This window comes from Ovis canadensis, chromosome 3 (genome assembly GCF_042477335.2).
Source record: "Ovis canadensis isolate MfBH-ARS-UI-01 breed Bighorn chromosome 3, ARS-UI_OviCan_v2, whole genome shotgun sequence".
Taxonomy (NCBI): Eukaryota; Metazoa; Chordata; class Mammalia; order Artiodactyla; family Bovidae; genus Ovis; species Ovis canadensis.
In genome coordinates this window covers 44,989,994-45,007,453 of record NC_091247.1, presented here as the reverse complement: position 1 = coordinate 45,007,453, position 17,460 = coordinate 44,989,994, and the positions used below count along the sequence as shown (strand labels likewise).

At 36.9% G+C, this 17,460-nt stretch overlaps 1 protein-coding gene across 12 annotated transcripts in view; it reads right to left on the bottom strand.

The window, feature by feature from the left end:
* Positions 1-17,460, bottom strand: part of WDPCP (WD repeat containing planar cell polarity effector) — a 604,312-nt gene that overhangs the window by 277,246 nt on the left and 309,606 nt on the right. The window lies entirely within an intron of this gene.

The window sequence follows — 17,460 nt, the reverse complement described above, 5'->3', positions numbered from 1 at the left end:
CCCAAGCATCCAAAGGCCAATGTTCACTGCAACACTGTTTACAATAGCTAAGAGGTCAAAGTGAAAGTCACCCAGTCATGTCAGACTCTTTGTTACGACATGGACTATACAGTCCATGGAATTCTCCAGGCCAGAATACCAGAGCAGGTAGCTTTTCCCAAATATCATATGACATCACTTTTATGTGGAGTTAAAAAAAATTATACAAATGAACTTATCTAGTAAACAGAAACAGACTCACATAATTAGAAAATAAACTTAGAAAACAAGAAAATAAAGCTCTCCAAAAGAGAAATGTGGAGGGCAGGAGGGCTAAAGTAGCAGTTTAGGATTAACATGTATATATACTACTACTCATCTCACACACTAGCAAAGTAATGCTCAAAATTCTTCAACCCAGGCTTCAACAGTATGTGAACTGTGAACTTCCAGATGTTCAAGCTGGATTTAGAAAAGGCAAAGGAACCAGAGATCAAATTGCCAACATCCGTTGGATCATCAAAAAACCAAGAGAATACCAGAAAAACATCTACTTCTGCTTTACTGATTATGCCAAAGCTTTTGACTGTGTTGATCACAACAAACTGGGAAATTCTTAGAGATGAGAATACCAGACCATCTTACCTGCCTCCTGAGAAATCTGTATGCAGGTCAAGAACCAGACATGACTAGTTCCAAATTGGGAAAGGAGCAGGAAAAGGCTGTATATTGTCACCCTGCTTATTTAACTTACATGCAGAGTACATCATGCGAAATGACAGGCTGGATGAAGCACAAGCTGGAATCAAGATAGCTGGGAGAAGTATCAATGAACTCAGATATGCAGATGACACCACCCGTATGGGAGAAAGCGACGAAGAACTAAAAAGTCTCTTGATGAAAGTGAAAGAGGAGAGTGAAAAAGTTGGCTTAAAGCTCTACATTCAAAAAACAAAGATCATGGCGTCCGATCCCATCACTTCATGGGAAATAGATGGGGAAACAATGGAAACAGTGACAGACTTTATTTTTTTGAGTTCCAAAATCACTGCAGATGGTGATTGCAGCCATGAAATTAAAAGATGCTTACTCCTTGGAAGAAAAGTTATGACCAACCTAGAGAGCATATTCAAAAGCAGAGACATTACTTTGCTGACTAAGGTCCGTCTAGTCAAGGCTATGGTTTTTCCAGTGGTCATGTATGGATGTGAGAGTTGGACTGTGAAGAAAGTTCAGCACGGAAGAACTGATGCTTTTGAACTATGGTGTTGGAGAAAACTCTTGAGAGTCCCTTGGACTGCAAAGAGATCCAACCAGTCCATCCTAAAGGAAATCAGTCCTGAAAACTCATTAGAAGGACTGATGCTGAAGCTGAAACTCCAATACTTTGACTACCTGATGCAGAGAACTGACTCTTTGGAAAAGACCCTGATGCTGGGGAAGACTGAAGGCAGGAGGAGAAGGGGACGACAGAGGATAGGATGGTTGGATGATATCACCAACTCGATGGACATGAGTTAGAGCAAACTCTGGGAGTTGGTGGTGGACAGAGAGGCCTGGTGTACTTCAGGCCATGGGGTTGCAAAGAGTTCAGACATGACTGTGTCTGACTGAACTGATACTACTACGTATAAAATAATTAACTGGGATCTACTCTATAGCACAGGGGATTCTGCTCAATATTCTGCATGGGTAAAGAATCTGAAAAAGAATAGATATATGTATAAATCAATCACTTTGTGCTACACCTGAAACTAACACAACACTGTAAACCAATATACACTAAAAATTAAATTTTAAAAAGTCTGCAAATAATAAATGATGGAGAGGGTTTGAACAAGGAAGGCTACAACACTGTTGGTGGTAATCTAAGCTGGTACAGCCACTGTTAGAACAGTAGGGCAGGTTCCTCAAAAAACTAAAATAGAGCTACTATATGATCCTATAATCCCACTCCTGGGCATATGCTCAGACAAAACTCTGACTAAAAAATACATGCGCCCCAATGTTCACGGTGGGACTTTTTATAACAGCCAAGACATGGAAACCTAAATGTCCATCGTCAGAGTAATGGTTAAAGTAGATGAGGTATATATACACAATGGAATATTATTCAGGTAATAAAGAATGAGTTAGTGCCATTTGCAGCAACATGGATGAACCTTGAGATTATCATACTAGGTGAAGTCATACAAAGAAAGACAAATAACATGTGCTATCACTTAAATGTGGAATCTAAAATAGATTCAAATGAACTTTATACAACAGAAACCGACTCACATAGAAAACAAACTTATGGTTACCAGAGGGGAAAGGAGGCAGGAGAGAAATAAATTAGGAGTTTGGGATTAGTAGATATAAACTTCTATATATGAAATAGATAAATACCAAGGTCCTATTGTATAGCACAGGGAATTATATTCAATATATTGTAATGAACTATAATGGAAAAGAACATGATAAAGAATATACATATATGTATATATATTGTTGTTTAGTCCCTAAGTTGTATCTGACTCTTTTGCAACCCCATGGACTGTAAGCCCACCAGGCTCCTCTGTCCATGGGATTTCCCAGGCAAGAATACTGGAGTAGGTTGCCACTTCCTTCTCCAGGGATCTTCTCAATTCAGAGATCAAACCTGCGTCTCCACATTGGGAGGCAGATTCTTTACCACTGAGCCACTACGGAGGCCCCATGTACATAAGTACGTTATCTATCCTGAATCAATTTGTTTTACACCAGAAAAAAACACAACATTGTAAATCAACTACATGCCAATTAAAAAAAAAAAAAACACAATTCCAGGGTCACTTCATTAAAGTTGTAGACTCTCTCAGATCACATTCAGAAAACAGACTAGATCCCAGCCATTCTTTTCCAAAAGGCCAAAATTGGGAATTCATGGGGTAAAGAATTCACTCCTGTTAACACCGTGTATTTCCCTTTTGCACATTCTCCTTCTGTAATAGCTGTAACTGAACCACCCCTCATCAGTTTCAGGTAGGTGTTGGTCTAAGGTTTACATGGTGAGCAGATGAGTGCTACTTTGCATCTTCTTTAGGAGTCTAAGCCTCCTATAAAGTATGTTGAAATAGGCACAGCTCTGCTCCATGTAGGCCCTGAATTAGACTCCTGCTTTTTGTAAAGATTGATACTTTTGAACTGTGGTGTTGGAGAAGACTCTTGAGAGTCCCTTGGACAACAAGGAGATCCAACCAGTCCCTCCGAAAGGAGATCACTCCTGGGTGTTCAGTGGAAGGACTGATGTTGAAGCTGAAACTTCAATACTTTGGCCACCTGATGCGAAGAGCTGACACATTTGAAAAGACTGATGCTGGGAAAGATTGAGGGTAGAAGGAGAAAGGGACAACAGAGGATGAGATGGTGGATGGCATCACCGACTCAATCAACATGAATCTGGGTAAACTCCGGGAGTTGGTGATGGACAGGGAGGCCTGGCATGCTGCAGTCCATGGGGCTGCAAAGAGTTGGACATGACTGAACAACTGAACTGATGCAAGGCTTTGGAAGTCTGGCAATTCCCAGGCACTAATGAGGCAGAATAAAGCAATTTACAAGCTTCTGTTACACTCCTTTTACCTTCAAAAATTCAAATAGCTGTTTTGTATACTTTAGACATTTCTTTCCTTCCCTGTTTTCTAGCCCAAAATTTGGTTATACAATAAAATACTGTTTTGAAATAAAATATGCTGAATATCTTTATCTATTTAGGTTAAAGAGATGTTGGAGCAATGTTATATATTTAACACTTTCCTGTGCTTCCTATTTCTTATCTTAAAGATGAAAACAATATAATCTCTTCCAACTTATTTTATGTTGAAATTTTGTGATATTTTATGTTGAAATTATAAGTTAACATGGCAATAAATGTGCTTTGGATTAATATGCCATTTTTTCAATGTTAGTGAATACTTTTTAAAAATATCAAAACTTGACAGTAGACCACATGCAAATTGAGCAGATGTTTAATCTGTCATGAGATGAATAAATCTAGGAATCATATAAAGTTGTACTCAAAAATACAGCTGCTATAAGTTTGAACACCATGCAATGCTCTGGTTTAATCTGATTTACTAGAAAAGAGTAGAGGAGACTGGAAGCAGTGTCTGCTACAGCAGAAAGCACATAACCTCTGCTAAGTTCTGAATTTTTTTTTAATGTTTTTTATGTTTTGTGTCCTAAGCAAATTTCTGTTAAAAACCTAATTCCCAACATGAGGTATCAGGACCATTAGGTGGGCCCTTGGGATGGTGTTAGGTCATGAGAGTAGAGCCCTCATGAGTGGAATTCATGTCCTCATAAAAGAGGCCTAGAGAGATCCTTCATCTCTTCAAACCTGTGAGGACACAGGGGGTGCTGGCTGTGAACCAGGAAGAAGGTCCTCACCAGAACAGGACCATGCTAGTGCCTCGACCTTAGACTTCCAGAACGATGAAAAATAAACTTCTGTTGTTTATAAGCCACGCAATCTGTGATATTTGTTATAATACTGTTTAAAAGTATCAGCACTAACACTGAAAATGGCTTATTAATCTGAAGCAACAAACTGGAAAATTCTGAAAGAGATGGGAATACCAGATCACCTGACCTGCCTCTTGAGACATCTGTATGCAGGTCAGGAAGCAACAGTTCGAACTGGACATGGGAAAACAGACTGGTTCAAAATTGGGAAAGCAGTATATCAAGGCTGTATACTGTCACCCTGCTTATTTAACTTACATGCCGAGTACATCATGAAAAACACTGGGCAGGATAAAGCACAAGCTGGAATCAAGATTGCTGGGAGAAACATCAATAACCTCAGATATGCAGATGACACCACCCTTATGGCAGAAAGCTAAGAAGAACTAAAGAGCCTCTTGATGAAAGTGATAGAGGAGAGTGAAAAAGCTGGCTTAAAACTCAACATGCAGAAAATGAAGATCATGGCTTCAGGTCCCATCACCTCATGGCAAATAGATGGGGAAACAGTGAGAGACTTTATATTGCGGGGCTCCAAAATCACTGCAGATGGTGTCTGCAGCCACAAAATTAAGACACTTGCTCCTTGAAAGAAAAGTTATGACCAACATAGACAGCATTTTAAAAAGCAGAGACATTACTTTGCCAACAAAGGTCCATCTAGTCAAAGCTATGGTTTTTCCAGCAGTCATGTATGGATGTGAGAGTTGGACTATAAAGAAAGCTGAGCACCGAAGAATTGATGCTTTTGAGCTGTGGTATTGGAGAAGACTCTTGAGAGTCCCTTAGACTGCAAGGAGATCTAACCAGTCGATCCTAAAGGAAACCAGTCCTGAATACTCATTAAAAAGACTGATGCTGAAGCTGAAACTCCAGTACTTTGGCCACCTGATGTGAAGAACTGACTCATTTGAAAAAACCCTGATGCTGGGAAAGACTGAAGGCAGGAGTAGAAGGGGACAACAGAGGACGAGACAGTTGGATGGCATCACCAACTTGATGGACATGAGTTTGATCAAACTCTGGGAGTTGGTAATGGACAGGGAAGTCTGGCATGCTGCAGTCCATGGGGTCACAAAGAGTCAGACATGACTGAGTGACTGAGTTGAACTGAACTGAGACTTTGAGGTAAGATGGACTCAAGTTACAATCCTGGTCTGCCACATATATATAATTATTGAACAAGTTAGTCAATCTCCCTGAATATCCTCATCTATAAAACAAGAATAATACATGCTTACATATTATGATGTGAAGATTAAATATGATCATGTATAAAGTCCTTAGCTTTAACCAACACAGATTAAATAGTAATCTTTCACAAAATACAAATAGCTTTTATATATATACACACATATCTATATATGAAAATGTATGCTTATAACCATTAGTAGAAAAAAAAAAGATCAATATTAAAGCAGGCTGGGGAGATAGCGTATATTGGAAACGTCCAGATTTTCCCCTCAAGTTTGCATCAAATTTCATCACTCTAAACAAAAAAGTTTATTACCTAAAATTTTTAAATAAGAATGAATTTAATACAACCAAAATTAAAGCAGCAAGGTGCCAAATTTCATCTATTTGTCATCACTTTAAGATATTATTTCAACTGTGGTTATGATGACTAATTTGACAAAATGGTGACAGGAACATTTGACAAAAATATATCAAGAATCTTATAAATGTGAATAACTTCTGACTAGGAAATTTCACCTATAGGAATTCACTCTCAGGAAATAATCAGATAAATGCACAAAAATATGTGTGTGTGTGCACGTCTGTGTGTGTGCATGAATACACTCGTGAAGATACGTGAATATGGTGTCTATTACAGCACTGCTCAAAGTAGCAAACATTTGGAAATAGTCCATGTTCATGAATAAGAGGATGGCTGGTGGTATGTCTTTATAATGCATGATGTGAATCTATTTTTACTGACATGAAGAAGGCAATGATACTATACTGTGAAAGAAATCATCTATTACTTCTACAATCAGGAAGTTACTTTTATTTAGGCCAAAATGTAGCATAATGTTCTAAACTGCAATGACAGTATGCAGTCCTATGGATCAGGAAGAGCGGAATTCTTGGGAGAGCTTTAGGTTTAAACAACATTTATTTATAAAATCTATGAAATAAAAGACAAATACATATCTTCTCACCACAATAACCACATGTGATCAGAGTGTTCAAGAAAGAGTTCACCAAAGTAATGTCTTTTTTTTCAGTTATTTCAACACTTCTGAGGCACATATGTTACCTTTTTGAGGGAAGCTAATATTTGTTACATCCCTAAAATTTAGATAGATGCTCCTTAGTTCTCCAGGTACTGACAAAAGTCAAGCACCTCTTTATATAAAATTTTATGAGATAGTTAATAAGAATCAGAACCTATATAGCAAGCTGAATATTTTATTATTTGACCATGGTTATCAGGGAAATGGAAAGTGAGGAGAATTTAAAGAGTTGGAACCAAATGGTACTTATCCTGCTACTCTAGAATATGACAGACAGGTGCCAATACTTACTATAAGTAGAAATAAGGTGATAACATCTGTTCAGAGTTTTTTGAGTTCTAATAAGTCTAAAATGCAATAAAAGAGTAAAGAATTATTAATGTTATGTTTATATTTTATCAAACACACAAGAAGCATTTCACATAAAAATAAACGTATTCTGAAACCTATTTATTGCTGCTGCTAAACTGCTTCAGTCATGTCCGACTCTGTGTGACACCACAGACGGCAGCCCACCAGGCTCCGCTGTCCCTGGGATTCTTCAGGCAGGAACACTGGAGTGGGTTGTCATTTCCTTCTCCAATGCAGGAAAGTGAAAAGTGAAAGTGAAGTCACTCAGTCATGTCTGACTCTTCGCGACCCCATGGACTGCAGCCTACCAGGCGCCTCCGTCCATGGGATTTTCCAGGCAAGAGCACTGGAGTGGGTTGCCATTGCCTTCTCCACTTATTTATTGAGGTCCATTTATTATATTCTATCATGGTCTTTCCTTGAGCTATGAGATCCACAGATATATACAATCTGCCTAATAAATTATGGATTGTATCTTCTCTGCATGTCTCTTTTCCAGACCTCAACAGGTTAGAATATCTAACAAAGCAGAATTTCTCCTAGGCTTTATAAAGTACTCAGTAGCCAAGAATAATCCCTCTCTTAATAGCTACAATTTGCATATCATGTATGTCCTTCACTGTCAGAGAAAACATCTCTGATTTTTGCATTGTTGATAACGGGTGTCTTCACACCACAGCATTAAAATAGCTATAATTGTGTTACATGGTCTATTACATATCCATAGTCATCCTGAGTACATACCAGTTGTGGCTAGGTGCTACACTCAAATGTGCCCAGAGGCCATGTACTTAATACAGTTAATGTGAATACATCCTAGTGTTTTTTAATCACTTTCATCCACCAAAGAGAGTTAAGACTTCATGACAAGAAGCAGAAGGAAGCCATCAGTTGGGGCAAGTCTGGAGTTTTAAGGTCAACAACTGTCTTGTTTAGAAGTGTCAAACCTGCAGACACAGTTTCCTCACTTATAAATGTGGCCTTTTGCCCAGGCCCAGAAAATCATTCATTGAAGAGTAACAGAGAAGAACATGGAGAGTTAATATCCAAGAGAAAATATGAATAAATAGTTCTGAACAAACAACTCAACTAGAATTTAGGCAGAAAATGAATTTTGTACATCACAAATGAAAACAGTAATGACTGGGGTGAAAAAAGTCTTAGGATTCATCTATTCAATATAATGCCTAATAAGCAAACTGTCACTATTCTTAACTCCACCTCTATAAAGAATCTAGTATATTTCTTTCAGACTAGACAACAGAGAGTTCTTAAGGCCATTACAGTAATTCAAGTGGAAAAGAATGGTTATTATCGTAGCTTTTTACATAATCATGATTTTCCTTATAATAATGCAAGTTTTACCCATTTTTATTTTCAGACATAATATCTGAGAGAGAATGTGAGCAATGTAAGTAAACTTTAAGGACTTATTTCACTGGTATAGTTACATAGATATAGGGAAGCCATGCTGTAAAGGAAAGCCATACTGCCAAATGTCACACAGTTTGGATGCTTTGGGCCATTCCCTGAGTAACTATGAACTGAACTGAACTGATTACAGTTACAGACCTTTGTTTAGGAAAAGGATCAAAGAGCAAAAGGGATTAGCTCTAAAAGGGGAACCTTGAGGAAGAAGAACCAAGTCTGTAGAAACAGACTTCATGAATCTGTTCATGAAATGGCCTTCAAGTTATTTGTACCAATCCTGAAACAACTTTGTTCGGTTTACTCCTTTACTGATTAGCATCACAACGTTTTTCAAACTGTCATTATGGTAGAACTTTCCTCACCTCTTGGCAAGAATCTCAAGTTCCCCTATACCCACAGTTTTCATTTCCAAACAGCCCTAACTGGGCCCACATGAAAATAAGCTCCTTCATCTGTAAAAAGGCACACTTATCTAGGGGCTTTGAGTTAAAGGTCTTACTTAAGGTTTTGTCCTTGTTCCCTTCTGTTGTTCTTTGATCCTATTCCTAAAAAGGAATCTGCTTACATGTAAGAGTCACTTTCTAGAGTCAATTTTTAAATAATTACCATATCAAAGAAAATATAAGTCTCTTAGAAGGTCATCATAGTGAATCCAGGGTTTCTTTTTTAATTTTATGTGCAACAATGTAAATAAATATGCATTTAAAAAAAACAACTAAAAGAAACACAATGAAGAAAAAGTGTAAGTATAGTGTAGACCCTCATTTGTTAAAAACACCTTGGGACTGGCTTACTAGTGGGAAAAGTGTTAATTACTAATTTAATTTCATTAATGGTTATAGAGCTATTTAGACATTCTATTTTTCAGTCAGCTTTATTTTTATTTTTTAAAGAAATTTCATCTAATTTTTCAAGTTTTTTTGTAATGAAGTTATTCTTAGTATTCCCTTTAATTTTAAAAAATTTCTAACATGTCTAACATTATATCCCTTTTACATCCCTGGTATTGTTCACTATTTTCTATTTTACCAATCATGTCAAAGAACAAATGCTTCGCTTTATTAATTCACTTCTTCTATAATTTGTCGATACGTTAATTTCTGAACATATTTTTTTCCTTCTACTTTTTTTAGGCTTATTTTACCACTATGTTCTTAAATTACATGGTGCTTTTTAAAAAACTGAAGTATAACTGATCTACTGTCGTGGTGATTTGATATCTCAGTACATTATAAAAGGAACACTGCAATAAGCCTAGTTACTAGTTTTTTAAACTGTGTTTATGAAAAAAGTATACTCTCCAGTTGTATACAGTACTGTATCAGTTCAGTTCAGTCGCTTAGTCATGTCCAACTCTTTGCGAACCAATGAATCGCAGCACACCAGGCCTCCCTGTTTATCACCAACTCCTGGAGTTTACCCAAATTCATGTCCATCATGTAGGTGATGCCATCCAGCCATCTCATCCTCTGTCCTCCCCTTCTCCTCCTGCCTCCAATCCCTCCCAGCATCAGGGTCTTTTCCAGTGAGTCAACTCTTTGGATTAAGTGGCCAAAGTACTGGAGTTTCAGCTTCAGCATCAGGTGTTCCAATGAACACCCAGGACTGATCTCCTTTAGGATTGATTGGTTGGATCCCCTTGCAGTCTAAGGGACTCTCAAGAGTCTTCTCCAACACCACAGTTCAAAAGCATCAATTCTTCGGCGCTCAGCTTTCTTCACAGTCCAACTCTCACATTCATACATAACCACTGGAAAAACCATAACCTTGACTAGACGGACCTTAGTCGGCAAAGTAATATCTCTGCTTTTGAATATGCTATCTAGGTTGGTCATAACGTTCCATCCAAGGAGTAATCGTCTTTTAATTTCATGGCTGCAATCACCATCTGCAGTGATTTTGGAGCCCGCAAAAATAAAGTCTGACACTGTTTCCCCATCTATTTCCCATGAAGTGATGGGACCAAATGCCATGATCATAGTTTTCTGAATGTTGACCTTTAAGACAACTTTTTCACTTTCTTCTTTCACTTTCATCAAGAGGCTTTTTAGTTCCTCTTCACTTTCTGCCATAAGGGTGGTATTATCTGCATATCTGGGGTTATTGATATTTCTCCTGGAAATCTTGATTCCAGCTTGTGCTTCCTCCAGGCCAGCGTTTCTCATGATGTACTCTGCATATAAGTTAAATAAGCAGGGTGACAATATACAGCCTTGACGTACCCCTTTTTCAATTTGGAACCAGTCTCTTGCTCCATGTCCAGTTTGAACTGTTGCTTCCCGACCTGCATATATCAAGGGAACATTTCATGCAAAGATGGGCTCGATAAAGGACAGAAATGGTCTGGACCTAATGGAAGCAGAAGATATTAAGAGGTGGCAAGAATACATGGAAGAACTGTACAAAAAAGATCTTCATGACCCAGATAATCATGATGGTGTGATCACTCATCTAAAGCCAGACATCCTGGAATGTGAAGTCAAGTGGACCTTAGAAAGCATCACTATGAACAAAGCTAGTGGAGGTGATGGAATTCCAGTTGAGCTATTTCAAATCCTGAAAGATGATGCTGTGAAAGTGCTGCACTCAATATACCAGCACATTTGGAAAACTCAGCAGTGGCCACAGGACTGGAAAAGGTCAGTTTTCATTCCAATCCCAAAGAAAGGCAATCCCAAAGAATGCTCAAACTACCGCACAATAGCACTCATTTCACACGCTAGTAAAGTAATGCTCAAAATTCTCCAAGCCAGGCTTCAACAGTACGTGAACCATGAACTTCCAGATGTTCAAGCTGGTTTTAGAAAAGGCAGAGGAACCAGAGATCAAATTGCCAACATCAGCTGGATCATCGAAAAAGCAAGAGAGTTCCCGAAAAAACATCTATTTCTGCTTTATTGACTATGCCAAAGCCTTTGACTGTGTGGATCACAATAAACTATGGAAAATTCTGAGAGAGATGGGAATATCAGACCACCTGACCTGCCTCTTGAGAAATCTATATGCAGGTCAGCAAGCAACAGTACTGTATACATGTCCATTAAATCAATAATCTCTATTTCCTTAATGTTACTTTGTTCACTTAATCTATCAATTATGACACCAAAGGAATTAAATTTTTTAACTGTCAAAAGCTGATATGTCAATTTTTATTTTATGTTTAATTGTACACATTTAGAACTGTTATATCAATTGATTTTTCTACTGATACCGGTCTCTAGTAATCTCTACTACTGATTTTGCTTTAGAGACTATTTATATAACATTACTAGCTCTCTTTTGACCTAGTATAATTCTTTACCCATTCTCTAGCTTTTAAACTTCCTATGTTTTAGGTGTTTCTTGTAAAAACTTAGAAAAAACTGTTTCAACAATCTCTGCAAATGAAAATTTTAATCTACTTACATTGACAATGATTATTGATTTTTAAAATTCATTTCTACTATTACTGTGCTTCTTGTTTTCATCTTTTTTTTTTTATAGTTTTCTCCTTTTCATGATGCACCCTCCCCCAATTCTTGCCTTCTTTGGGATTAAATTATTTTTTCCCTTAGCCAACATTTTCACTCTACTTGTATGAAAATTATACACTCTATTCTGTTCTTTCAGTGAGCACCCCAGAAATTTTACCATGAATCTTTTACTTATAAAATCTGGTATTAATAAGTATCTCTGCTGCTGCTGCTGCTAGGTCACTTCAGTAGTGTCTGAATCTGTGTGACCCCATAGATGGCAGCCCATCAGGCTCCCTCATCCCTGGGATTCTCCAGGCAAGAATACTGGAGTGGGTTGCCATTTCCTTCTCCAATGCATGAAAGTGAAAAGTGAAAGTGAAGTCACTCAGTCCTGTCTGATTCTTAGTGACCCCATGGACTGCAGCCCACCAGGCTCCTCCATCCATGGGATTTTGCAGGCAAGAGTACTGGAGTGGGGTGCCATTGCCTTATCTACCTTCACTTTAAAAGTCAGGAACCAATTAAAATAAATAAATTTATATTTTTTTAAGAAAAAGTCAGGAACCTTAGAATTCTTTAACTTTTTCTCTTCTCTTCTGATTTATATGTTATCATTGTCCAGGATTTTATCTTAATTTTAATCACTTGAATTAGACATCAGTGTTTATGTTTTACATGATCAATTTTTGTTTAGGCTCCCACAGGTTTAACCATTCCTTCCTGCATCTCATACCTTCCTTCTTTTTAGATCTCTTAAGGAAGATTCTGCCCTTCAAGGGTCCTAAATTGATGTGGGAATCCCTGATCCAATTTCCCATTCTGCTTGAGCCCTAGGTTTTGTCTCCAATCCTCTGAGTACTCTGCCTTTATAAACCAAGCACCTCACTGCAGGTGCCAGCAAACACCCTCAAAACAAACTGTGACTTTGCTTATTCTTATGGAATCAAGCATTCAAGCATCCTTGTCATTTCAACCTATGAGTGTTTCCCTAAGTTTCCTGCCAGCTCAACCATGCTTCAAACAAATATTTTAAATATTTTATCCATTAAATAGGTGGTCTGACTAGTAAGTTTTTCTCTGTATATCATTCTTATTCTCTAAATATTCTTAGGTAACTGTTTTAGTATTTATGTTCTTTGACTTGATTGCATAGAATTGTTTTATTTACTGAGTGTGCTTTATTAGTAAAAAGTAAATTTTAAAAAGCCATTTAAAAATCAAATTGGTTAACAGTTTCTTTTTGTCTAACATATATACTTTTCATAAGCCAAGAGTCATTTCTAAGAGATTATTTTCCCCCTGAATTCTAAGTATAAATATTGACTCTAAGATAATACACATTATCCTCCAATATTATACAAATTTTCAAACATCCAGGAAAGTTGACATAATATATATATTTTACCACTTAGATTCTATCATCATTTTACAATACTGTTTTATGATATATGTATTAATTTCCCTTTCTATGTGTCAACTCATCTCACTTTTTCTCTTGCAATGCCAAGGAAAATGCAGACATCAGTACATTTCCCCACAAATATTTTATAAACATGATATTTTTATTTATAGGCAATAAAGCTCCTTCTCCCAAGATTTTGCTTACTATTTAATAGGCATTAAAAAAAAAAAAACCTCTAATGTGCCACAATCAATAATACCATTTGAAAGCTTCCCTGGTGGTTCAGTACTAAGGAATCTGCCTGTTAGTGCAGAAGACACAGGTTTGATCTCTGATCCAGGAAGATCCCACATGCTGTGAAGCAACTAAACCCATGCCCCACAATTACTGAGCCCATGCTCTAGAGCCTGAGAACTGCAACTACTGAGCCATATGCAGTAGCTACGGAAGCCCATGTGCCCTAGAGGCTGTGCTCCACAACAAGAGAAGTCACTGCAATGAGAAGCCCGTGCACCGCAGCTAGAGAGTAGCCCCTGCTCGCCACAACTAGAGAAAAGTCTGTGCACAGCAACAAAGACCTAGCACAGCCAACAATAAATAAATAAATAAACAAAATTATTAAAAAACAGTAACACCATTTGAGTCAGAAAATGATACTCTCACAGTTAAGCAAGTAAAATGAATTATATTTCCATGTTAGTAAAATAAGCTTCATAAGTGGCACATTCATTTGAAATATTTGCCCTTTTATTTCATCATTATCTAGGAATTTCTCTTATAGTTCCTATTTGTTTATAGTGAAAAGCTCTTACTTGCTAATACTTCCTTATTCAACAGTTCTGGAAGAGTATTCAGTTTCATGGAAGCAGAGAAATGAAATCACCTTTCAAACTTAATTTAGGCAAACTTACATCTTCCTTCTATGATATTGTGATTTATAGTAATATGAAATATATATTAGATCTTTGTTCTGTTTGTGACAAAGGAGCTTCCTAGAACTTCCTAAGTGATACAGAGCCAAAAAGATGAAAAGAAAGTTTTGTTACTCATAACAATCCCCTTTCAACCATAACTGAATTTAGATTGATGAGTTGACTTTCTAAAAGCCTCTAGAGATAGGGGCTGAAGTGAGGGAAATAATCACATGATTAGCAGAACTTCAGCCTCACTCTTGACCTTTTGCGGAAAAGGGAAGAAAGGGGAGCTAGAGGTTGAATTAATCACCAGTGGCCAATTATTTCACCAATCATGCCTATGTAATACAGCCTCCATAAATACTCAAAAGGAGGAGATTCAGAGAGCTTCTGGATTGAAAGTGTGGAGGAGCTGGGAAAGTGGTACACTTGGAGGGCATGGAAGCTTCGAGTCCTTTCCCACATTATTTGCCCTATGCATCTCTCTCTTTGGCTTTTATTTGTATCATTTGAAATACTGCCAATAGTAAGCAAGCTCTATTTTCCTGGGTTCTGTGAGCCACTCTAGTATAGTACTGAACATGTGGAGGGGATGGTACGAACATACAATTTGTAGACAAGTCAGTCAGAAATTGCAGGTAACCTGGGAATCTGTTCCTTGTGAATGGCATATGAAGTAGGGATAATCTTACAAGACTGAGCTCTTAATAATGTGGGATCTGAGTTAACTCTGGTTAGTATCAAAATTGAACTGAACTGTAGAGCTGGTGTCAGAGAATTGCTAGGTGTGGAGGAAAACCCCCACATATTTGGTGTCAGAGTATTTGGAGTGTGAGAGTCAAGGATAACACACTGAATTTTTTAAGTCACATTCTATAGGTCAGTTCTTCCAGCTTAATGATTTTATGAATTGAGCTGTACAATCTCTTTTATTTTTATTTTTTTCAATCTCTTTTAAAATTTTATTGTAACAATCACCTTATTTAGCTACCATATCAAGATGGTACTTCTACTGATTTCTATCTTTAATGTTAGGAGCAATGATTTACACTGATAAGGAGCATTTCTTTAATGAACACTGACCACTTTGAACACATACAAAAAGCTATCAGTAAAGGACATGAGAAATAAGTTTCAAAATTTAGATTCATTTGGATTTGAAGGAAGGCTGTCAAAATAAGTTTCATATTTGCTCAAGACAAAAAAGGTCAAGAAACAAAAAGCTGTCTCTGGACTTCTACTACTATCAAGATAAAAACAAAATTGTAAACCAAAACATGTGTTTTAAAAGCCCACACAGTATACGCATATATCAGCACAAACTCATACAATGACCTCATTATATACTTTTTGATCAAATAATATTTTATTCTTTTTTTAATCTGGACTTGAGCAATCTGAGTCCTCAGCTTAACCAGCGAATAATCTTAGATATATCCCTACTCTGCATGGTGCTTCTTTTCTTCATCTTTACTTTAAGATGATCTTCACTGTTAGGACTTATTCTGTTATCTAATAACTTTTTTTTAAGAGTATTAAAATACTGGCTAGCAAAGTACAGAAAAAAGTGAAAAAGTGATGTAATTCTAGTACTTCACAAATACAAAATGGTACTTGGCCTTTTTCTCTTCACTTACACAGGAGAACTTCTCGTTGGCAGATTAAACAAAAGGATGGTTCTAACTTAAGCTATCTCATTCAATTTCTTCTAAACTTATGTTTCTTTCTTCTAATGCCATGTATAGCCTATTGTCAAAAGAACTACCAAACATTCCTTATAATTGAAACAATAGAAAGCATACAAAAAAGGAAACATGAAAAACCTAGTATATTCTTAAGAGACAATGTTCAATTTCGGACGTAATCACACAGAAAAGCTACAGTCTAATAATAATGATAGTAATAGTCACCTCATCAAAATACATCCAAATAATAATTAGAATACTATGTCTGAGAAAAATCAATGAAAAAATTGCACATTAGTAGAACGTGTGAATATTAGTAGGATATGAGTATTCTAAAGCCAGCAGCATTATAAAAGGTGATACTTATGCACAACCAAATCACTACATAAAATCAGACAAGCTGGAGACAGTGAGGCCACCAAGAATCTGCCACCAGAATGTCAGCTTCATTACTGTTAATCTTTTTATGCTCTTCAGGCAAGAGGTGAATTAATTAATTTTCCCCAGAAACAAGGAAAGTAGAATAATAGAGCAAAGAATAAAGCCCTAAGTCCAAATAAATGTGATGTCAGTTTCAGTATCTTTGTCATGAAGATATATATGTTTATAGATAGAACACTGCTTCATTTAGGGTGAAGGGTCTCTTGGAATATACCAAAGTCATTCAGATAAAAAGGCAACATTCAATTGTAGGTCATAACATATACAATATATTAACATTTCTAGCTTCTAAAAAGACTGTTTTCCAAAGTTTCACTGTTCAGTAGAGATCAAAGTGCCACTTTATAAATAGTTTACTCATTTGTCAATTGATAAACTCAGAAATTTCCTGAGTTAAAAAGAACTGTAACAGTTAAGAGTACACTAGAAGTAAAATTGAAACCCAGTTTGACTGGATATAGTAACTGAAAATTCTATTACTTTCTATGATAAAATATATCATATATTAAAGTATACAAAATGTATACTTTCAGCTGAAAGAATAATACTTTTTTTTTTTTTTTAAATCTTTAATTCTTACATGCGTTCCCAAACATGACCCCCCCTCCCACCTCCCTCCCCACAACATCTCTCTGGGTCATCCCCATGTACCAGCCCCAAGCATGCTGCACCCTACGTCAGACATGGACTGGCGATTCAATTCTTACATGATAGTATACATGTTAGAATTCCCATTCTCCCAAATCATCCCACCCTCTCCCTCTCCCTCTGAGACCAAAATTACACATATATATGGAATTTAGGAAGATGGCAATGACGACCCTGTATGCAAGTCAGGAAAAAAGACACAGATGGGTATAACGGACTTTTGGTCTCAGAGAATAATACTTTTTAATGGACCTTGATATATATTGCACTCACTTTAAGAAAAGGAATATTACTAACACCTTGGAGGCTCCCATGGGCTTATTCTCTCATATGTCTCTTAACCCACTTCACAATATCCTAAATTTTGTTCTAAACGCTTCCCTGTTTTTACTTCTAGCATTGATATATTTAGGTGTATCCCTAAAGTAACTG